We start from the raw sequence: 9,062 nt of genomic DNA on the forward strand, positions 1-9,062 counted from the left end.
AGGTTACAAATCTCATAAATATCTCAGGATGTCATGAAGTTGATAACAGTGATTGTGGAGAATTGTTTGAATCATTGACAAAGTCACTGACAAATGAGAATCCAGAAAAAGTGGGCCAGTTAACAACTGTTACACAGGACCTAGACAAAAGAGTAAAGCTCTCTCTTATTTTTGCAAAATAGGGAGTAATAATTATACTGGGAAAGCATTTAAATTGTGGTAGTCTTTTTAAAGTGCTACAATATAAATTTAACCTATACCTTATTCACTATCAAACTAAAATAACTGCATTTGCATGTTTTAACAATGAACTAATTTTTGGAATTAAACTTAATATAAAACAAAATCAGTTTAATTTCTTGTTTTCCATTTTATTTTACAAAGTAAAGAGTAAATCCATTGACAAATAGATTTATTATGACGTTTTGGTCCATTTTAAAAGCAGACTTTCTTAGAGTTTTTGTATTAGTTCTCCTTGGATAATTGAGACCACCTGGTTTTGAATGAACACACACACACACGGAAGGGAGAAAGACAAAGACTAAGAAAAAGTGATTGTAATATCCTCTACTGATAAAAGGTTATCATCTTCAATATACAAAGAAAATATACAAATTAATATGTAAAAGATAAATACCTGGCATAAATAATAACGAATATTATAAATTCAATGGCAATCTTCAGAAGGGGAAATATAAATGATCAATAAAGCAATGAAGTAATTACCAATTTCACTAGTTACCAGGAGAAAGTAAATTAATTAAAGTAGTAAGCTAACAGTTTTACCCATCAAATTGGGAAATATGGCCAGGTGCAATGGCTCACATTTGTAATCCCAGCACTTTGGGAGGACGGTGTGGGTGGAGTCCAAGACCAGCCTGGCCAAGATGGTGAAACCCTGTCTCTCCTAAAAATACAAAAATTAGCTGGGCATGGTGATAGGCGCCTGTAACCCCAGCTACGTGGAATGTTGAAGCAGGAGAATTGCTTGAACACAGGAAGCAGAGATTGCAATGAGCTGAGATCACACCACTCCAGCCTGGGTGACAGAGTAAGACTCTGTCTCAAAAAAAACAAAAAAAAAAACCAAAACAGGCAAATATATATTTACATATATTTTATTCTTAATATATAAAATATAATACATACTATATTTAAATATTTGTAGTTATATATTTATATAGTTTATATATAATATAAATGTATGGCAATATAAATATTTAAATATATATTTTATATATATTTTAACATACATATTAGCCAATTTGATGGGTGGATAATGTATGTATCTTTAGTTTCGGTAGGAGAGTAAGGAAATAGCTATTCTTTTTAAAATGTAAATTAAGTACCTTTTTGTTAAGTGATTCGTAATCTATATTAAAATCTTAAGTAAAAATACTCCTTGACCTAACAATTCCACATCTAAAAATCTGTTTTGTACAATACTAGCAAGGATACATAAAAGTATACATACAGGATGCTCATTGTAGCATTATGTGTGGTGGCAAATGAAAACACTTACTAGAAAATTTCAATAAATTATGGTGCACCATACAAAAGAATACCAAGCAGTCATTAAAAAAATAAAATATAATCTGGAAACAAGTCTAAAACATAATATTAAGTGACAAAAAGCCAAGAGTAAATGAATTTTTTCAATATCAGTCCATTCTTGTAGATATATGTTTGGCACACAGGCGTGCACACACACACACACACACACATTCATGCACATCTATTTTGCTTTTTAAATCATGCATTATATTCACCAGCTCTTAACAGTGATGATCTTTGGGAGGTAAGGTGGTTGGAAAGAGGTGATTCTCACCTGTATTATATATTTTTTAAATGATGGAATCATAGTGAGCTTTTTTGTGTGTATTTCTTTCCCAGTATTGGAAATACAAATGAATAAATGACACCAGTAACTTAAAAAGGTCTTGGATTGTTTTTGAGGTGGCAGACAATATCCAAGGTGAGTACCATGGCTGAGAATGCACTTATAGCCAGGATGCACAGAAATACACACCTGAACACATGCTCTCTCACACTCAGTTCAAGTCCCTTCACCTGAGACCCATGGACCCACCAAGGTCTGTGCATAGAATCCAGGAGGTCTATCAATGTGGATAAAAAATATATATATTTGCATTTTTATTAACCTCTAATGAAAATTTGTCAGTTTCTTTAACTGAGAAAACAGGCAAGAAGCCCCAGAAGTGGCAGCAGTACCTGTGACTTTGTCACCAGTGGAAATCACAGGTATGTATATATCTTATTACAATGGTTACAAACGTCTCAAAATATTGTTTATGAACTGCCATAGCCTCAAATAACAGTCATTTCAGGCCCTCCACTAGAGCTTGTTCTTCAACACAGTAATAAAGAAGCCCATATATTTCCATGGCACAACTTTGAAATTTTTAAGTATTTTGATAACTGTACATGAGCAGTTGCCTTCTTTTGTAAACCTTTTTTTAATGCATTTAAACATTATTTAGAAAAGGAATTCAAAGGATTCACTAGACCACTCGGAGGGGTTATGGCACAGACATAACAAGATTAAAAACCACTTATTGGGCTTTGGGAGAAAATCATTAGAATGCAGTAAACATGGTGCTAGACTATAAATTAAAGGCTTGGTACTTACTCTTTACATCCTGCCTGAAGATGGCCTTGAAGGCTTTTGAAAGCTTCTGCCCTGTAACAGGCACTCTTCCAGGAGCTGAGAACAGAATGTTCAATGAGGAAACAAGATTCCTGCTCCCATGGAGCTTAAATCTGCAGGAACAGTGGCAGGAGGGGAGATTGAAAATAAACAGGAGAGGAGATAAATAATTACAGCTAGACATAAGTTCTTTGAAGAAAATAAAAGCTCATAGACCAGGCATTTGGATTCCTTTCTAAGAGCATCAGGAAGGCATTGGATGTCTTAAGTAGGGTGGAAAATTGATTATAAGAAGACAAGAATAATGGTGATTTGGAATATAAAGATGGCATAATGAAAATAGAGAAAAGTGGAAGAAATGAGTTATATTTGGTTGGTGACCAATAGTTTTCTCATTCCACTTAAGAAATAGAGTATTCATTCTAGAGATTCTAAAACCTGTGTCCCCAAATCACTAATATATTCTGTAAATTTGACTACATGATAACGAAACAATTTCCATTAAAACACGAATCAAACTGGTTACTTGACATGATACAGAGATGCAATAGGATGGTTACATAGAAGCTTGGGATGATAATTACAAGTCCTGTGAAAGATTAAAACCATATTCTGTTTGCAGACACAAAGAAAAGGGAAACAAAATCAGATTCTGTAAAAAGAATATATTGACAAAGCATGCCATTCCAAGGCACCAGAAAAAAATAGGAATCATATCATTTTCAAAAGATTATGGAAAAATATCTCGGGACAAAGCAGTGTTTTCTTTCTTTTTTTTCTTTTTTTGGGATGGAGTCTCGCTCTATTGCCAAGGCTTGAGTACAGTGGTGCGATGTAAGCTCACTGCAACCTCCATCTCCCGGGTTCATGTGATTCTCCTGCCTCAGCCTCCCAAGCAGCTGAGAGCACAGGCGTGTGCCACCATGTCTGGCTAATTTTTGTATTTTTAGCAGAGACGGGGTTTCGTCATTTGAGCCAGGCTGGTTTTGAACTCCTGACCTCAGGTGATCCACCCGCCTCGGCCTCCCAAAGTGCTGAGATTACGGGCATAAGCCACTGTGCCCGGCCTGGAGCAGCATTTTCAAGAGACATGCAGGACTACACTTGCAAGATGGAGGCCTGCTGCTAGTCAGTTCTCTGCAATGCCAAGGAGCTTTCGTAATGAGGAGCCTCTGAGCTCAGTGACACACAGTTCTCATCAGCAACAGCTGTGTGATTATTACTAAAGCCTGGAAGCCTCCACAGCTTTGGCAGAAAGCCTTGTGTAAGAATATTGCTGAAAGTATCCCCAGGGATATAGTATGTCACAATTACGTTGCTGCTTTTGTTGTTACTCTTGTCAGTTCTATAGCTACCATTTACGGAGTACCTACTCTGTGACCTGCAGTTTACTAAGAACTTTATGTATACCAAGTTATTTAATCCTCAGATAAGCCCACGAATAAGTACCATTATATGATGAGTTCAGAGAGTTTAAGCATTAAGCCCTGCACAGTCCAATAAAGCTCGCTACAATACTGGAACAGTTCTACATCTGTATTGCCCAATATGGTAACCACTTAGCCACGTAAGTTATTGAGCTCCTGACTTATAAGAAGAGTGAATGCAGAACTGAATTTTTATTTACTTTCAGTTTATATAAATTTAAATAACCACATGTGGCTACCATGTTGGATAGCCCAAGTTCACATGGCTAGATTGGACGGAAGGATCCAATCCCAAAAATTATCTGGTTCTAAAAATCATGCTTTAAAGATTAATACTAAGATGGGCATGGTGACTCATACCTTTAATCCTAGCAGTCTGGCAGGATGAGATGGGAAGATGGCTTCAGTTCAGGAGTTTGAGACCAGTCTGGACAACAAGGTGAGACTTCGTCTCTATTAAAAAATAAAAAAATTTAAAAAATTTAAAAAAGGAGCCAGGTCTGGTGGTGTACATGTGTGTTCCCAGGAGGGAACACAGGAGGCTGAGGATCATGTGAACCCAGGAAGCCGAGGCTGCAGTGAGCCATATTGCACCACTGCACTCCAACCTGAGTGACAGAGCAAGACCCTGTCTCAAAAAAAAAAAGGTTAGTTCTAGCTGTGGTGGCTGCACCCTAAAGGATGTTACCATGTTTGCATCATTAGAGCTTCCCAGTTAGAGTACTTACAACTTTCTTGCCTAGAAGCCCAGGCGAGCATTGAATGCTGGTGCCCTAGCAATCTGCCACTGGAAATTCCCTTTGGGGCCCGCTCGGCCTATCGCCGCCGGTGGGGTGTGGCCTTCGCCGCTGACTCCGCCTCCGCGACTCCGGGTCATTTCTAGCCGCGCGCGGGGCGGAAATGCAAGATGGCGGAGTAGGAAGGCCAAGCGCTTCGTGTTGAGTCTCTGGCGACTTCGGTTCCGGTGTCCGCAGCAGCCGCGATCGCTTACCGGAGCGCTTAGGGTAGGTGGTCAGGATGCCGAACATCAGGATCTTCAGCGGCAGCTCCCACCAGGACTTATCTCAGAAAATTGCTGACCGCCTGGGCCTGGAGCTCGGCAAGGTGGTGACGAAGAAATTCAGCAACCAGGAGACCTGTGTGGAAATTGGCGAGAGTGTACGTGGAGAGGATGTCTACATCGTTCAGAGTGGTTGTGGCGAAATCAACGACAATTTAATGGAGCTTTTGATCATGATTAATGCCTGCAAGATTGCTTCAGCCAGCCGGGTGACTGCAGTCATCCCATGCTTCCCTTACGCCCGGCAGGATAAGAAAGATAAGAGCCGGGCGCCGATCTCAGCCAAGCTTGTTGCAAATATGCTATCTGTAGCAGGCGCGGATCATATTATCACCATGGACCTACACGCTTCTCAAATTCAGGGCTTTTTTGATATCCCAGTGGACAATCTGTATGCGGAGCCCGCTGTCCTCAAGTGGATAAGGGAGAATATCTCTGAGTGGAGGAACTGCATAATTGTCTCACCTGATGCTGGCGGAGCAAAGAGAGTGACCTCCATTGCAGACAGGCTGAATGTGGACTTTGCCTTGATTCACAAAGAACGGAAGAAGGCCAATGAAGTGGACCGCATGGTGCTTGTGGGAGATGTGAAGGATCGGGTGGCCATCCTTGTGGATGACATGGCTGACACTTGTGGCACAATCTGCCATGCAGCTGACAAACTTCTCTCGGCTGGAGCCACCAGAGTTTATGCCATCTTGACTCATGGAATCTTCTCCGGTCCGGCTATTTCTCGCATCAACAACGCATGCTTTGAAGCAGTAGTAGTCACCAACACCATACCTCAGGAGGACAAGATGAAACATTGCTCCAAAATACAAGTGATCGACATCTCTATGATTCTTGCAGAAGCCATCAGGAGAACTCACAATGGGGAATCCGTTTCTTACCTATTCAGCCATGTCCCTTTGTAATAACTTCTGAGGCTTTTTGAGGGAAAAAAAAAAAAAAAATCCATGCCACCCCTTGTTTTCCCTTGGTATTTGATGACAAATTCAGCAAAAGACCCGGCTTGCTCCAGTGTAGCTTTCTACATCCCGCATCAGGTATATTATAGCTTATCCAAAATGGGGAAAGATGATTGAGATTAGCTGCTGGGAATTCCTACCTGCGTTATCTCATTCCGGCTTCCTTGATGTTTTTGTGAGCCTTGCAGCTTTAACTATTGCTCAGCTGCTGCAAGATGTCAGACTTTTGAGGATGTTGTGTGAGGGTGTTTGTGATTGGGAAAGCTCAGACTACTTTGCATGTGAATGCTTCAGGGTTTTCTTTGTTGAGAACTAGCAACAAAGACAACCCACGTGTGACCAGTTCTCCCCAAGGTCTATGCTAAATTATAGCAAGAGCCTTGGGCAACCCCAAACATGGTCCCAGTGGCTGAGCACTCCGTAAGGCAGGAGCAGGCAGCTGGACTGGAGCAGACACGGATGGTGGGGGTAGGGGGGATGGGGGGTGGAGACTGGTCGAGGGGGTAGATAGCAAATGTTTCTTGAGGGGAAGAAGCCTGATCCATCGCCATCTGCTTGACTGTGTAGCTTGGATTCTCCTTTGTACCTATTCCTTTTGATTTGGCTTTACCTTTATCTATCTTGATCCTTTCCTGGCCAAATATCCTCTTGGGCCCAAATGAACATTGTACCAGACTTCTGGAAAGCAAAAGTGCTTCCTGCTATGTAATTGCTAACATTCACATTAGATGACGTGCTATAGCTTGATCTTCCTTAGCCTGCTGCCACTGAGGCAGTAGGTGTTAGGTGGTATCGTAATGCCTTTTGATTAAGTATTTAATTTTCATCTTCCTTCTTTGGATCTATTTGGCCTCTCAAATGAACTGAGATTCCTGTTAAAAAAGATTGGTATTACTGTCTCTTGTAGAGGAAACTAATAAAGTGTCTGTATCTGTGTGAACAAAAAAAAAGAAAGAAAATTCTAGTTGTGTAGGCAGTGCCATCTACTATGGACATTTTGATATTAGAACTCCCTGGTGATGCCCAGTAAGCTAACCAAATGTGGAGGGAAGAAGCAAAGCTAATAGAAAACTATTGGTACTAGATATTTTTTATTTGTCCCTTCAGATTCACTCTCCATTGCTCTCTACTCTGTTCTGGTCTCAGGGAGCAGATTACTTCCTGGCTGCCTGGCTTCTGGTTGGGTCCAGCCAGTGAAAGGCTCTGGTAGGAACCTGAACGGTAAGAGAAGAGAGACCTCAGGTCTTTATTCCCCCAGCTGTCTCCCTGCAGGGCCATAGCTTAGCAATGACTACATAATTCTATTTGAGAACACAGCTTCTAGTGAGTGGCTCTCTCTGCAGCTGCAGATCTCACTATATTCCGAGAACTGCTCCCTCTCTTCCTCCTTCAGCCAGAACCAGTAACAGCTTCCCACTTTTGCAAACCCTGGGGTGCTTTACTATTGGCGGTTTCCCTTAACCCTGCTCACACTTTTGTGAATGATTTTACTAAACTCTTTCCTGCTACCTTTTTTGAGTGTGCCATTTGTTTCTTGCTAGGGACTCTGTTGGATACACTAGTTGATGAATTTAAAGAATAAGAATTATTGGCCAGACGTGGTGTCTCACGCCTGTAATCCCCACACTTTGGGAGGCCAAGGCGGGCAGATCACCTGAGGTCAACAGTTTGCGACCTGCCTGGCCAACATGGTGAAACCCTGTCTCTACTAAAAATGCAAAAAATTAGCTGGGTGTGGTGGTGGGTGCCTGTAATCCCAGCTATTCAGGAAGCTGAGGCAGGAGAATTACTTGAACCCAGGAGGTGGAAAGTTGCGTGAGCCGAGATTGCACCATTGCACTCCAGCCTGGGCAATGAGTGAAACTCTGTCTCAAAAAAAAAAAAAAAAAAAGAATTGCTAGTTCATTTATGAACTAATAACAAAGATAAATGATATGGTATTTCATAAAGTAGTTATCACATATTCCTAGCCACAAAAAAATGAAGCATATTGCAAATTGTACACAGCAGGCCCTCAAATGATATCATTTTGTTCAACATTGTTTTGTTATAATGTGATGAGGAAAAAAATAAATTCCTGGCTTGGCCACTGTCTGTTTGGAGTTTGTCTGTTCTCCCCAAGCCCGGGTGGGTTTTCTCTGGAGACTCTGGTTTCCTTCCACATCCAAGAGATGTGTACGTTAGATTAGCTGGCATATCTGAATGACCCCAGGCTGAGTGAGTGTGAGTGTGTATGTGACTACACCCTGCAACTGAATGGCATCCTGTCCTGGATTGGTTCCCGCCTGATACCCTGAGCTGCCTGGACAGGCTCTAGCCACCCAGGACCCTGATCTGGAATCAGAGAGTTGGAAAATGGATAAACACATGTAGACAAATTACTGTATCTACTTCGAATTTTTAGTATTAGAAGTGTTTTGGATCTGTTTATAGAAACTTGGTGATGTTGTTGTGATCAGAAATATGCAATAGGAACTTAACATTTGTTTATATCAGTTAGCTCATGGTAAAATTGATTTCATTGTACGTGGTTTTACATAAAGTAGCAGTTTTCAGTAATCTATTTGCAGTGACATTGAGAACTTACTGTATATGAAAGCTTTGCCAAGAAAGAGCGTCTGGTGGCCCAGACTTTATTGTTATATTGAAAGGGCCCAAAGAGAATATATGAGCAGTGATATTCATTACAGCATTATTTTTTGTATTAAAAAATTATAGCATTGCCCCATCTCCCCAATAAAGAAATCAATTAATTAAAATTGGAGCAAAATCACATGTACATCAACATAAAAATAGTTGTCCAGGCGTGGTGGCTCAGGCCTGGAATTTCAGCTCTTTGGGAAGCTGAGGTGGGTGGATTGCTTGAGGCCAGAAGTTTGAGACCAGCCTGGGCAACATGGGAAAACCCCGTCCTTACAAAAAATATTTTTAAAAAGTAG

The 9,062-nt window shown here is 40.8% G+C and overlaps 1 pseudogene; it reads left to right on the top strand.

Moving 5' to 3' along the window:
- The first annotated feature begins 4,706 nt into the window (after positions 1 to 4,706).
- LOC101053527 (ribose-phosphate pyrophosphokinase 1 pseudogene) lies at positions 4,707 to 6,572 on the top strand (annotated as a pseudogene).
- The last annotated feature ends 2,490 nt before the right edge of the window (positions 6,573 to 9,062 follow it).

Source organism: Saimiri boliviensis, chromosome 7, assembly GCF_048565385.1.
Source record: "Saimiri boliviensis isolate mSaiBol1 chromosome 7, mSaiBol1.pri, whole genome shotgun sequence".
NCBI lineage: Eukaryota > Metazoa > Chordata > Mammalia > Primates > Cebidae > Saimiri > Saimiri boliviensis.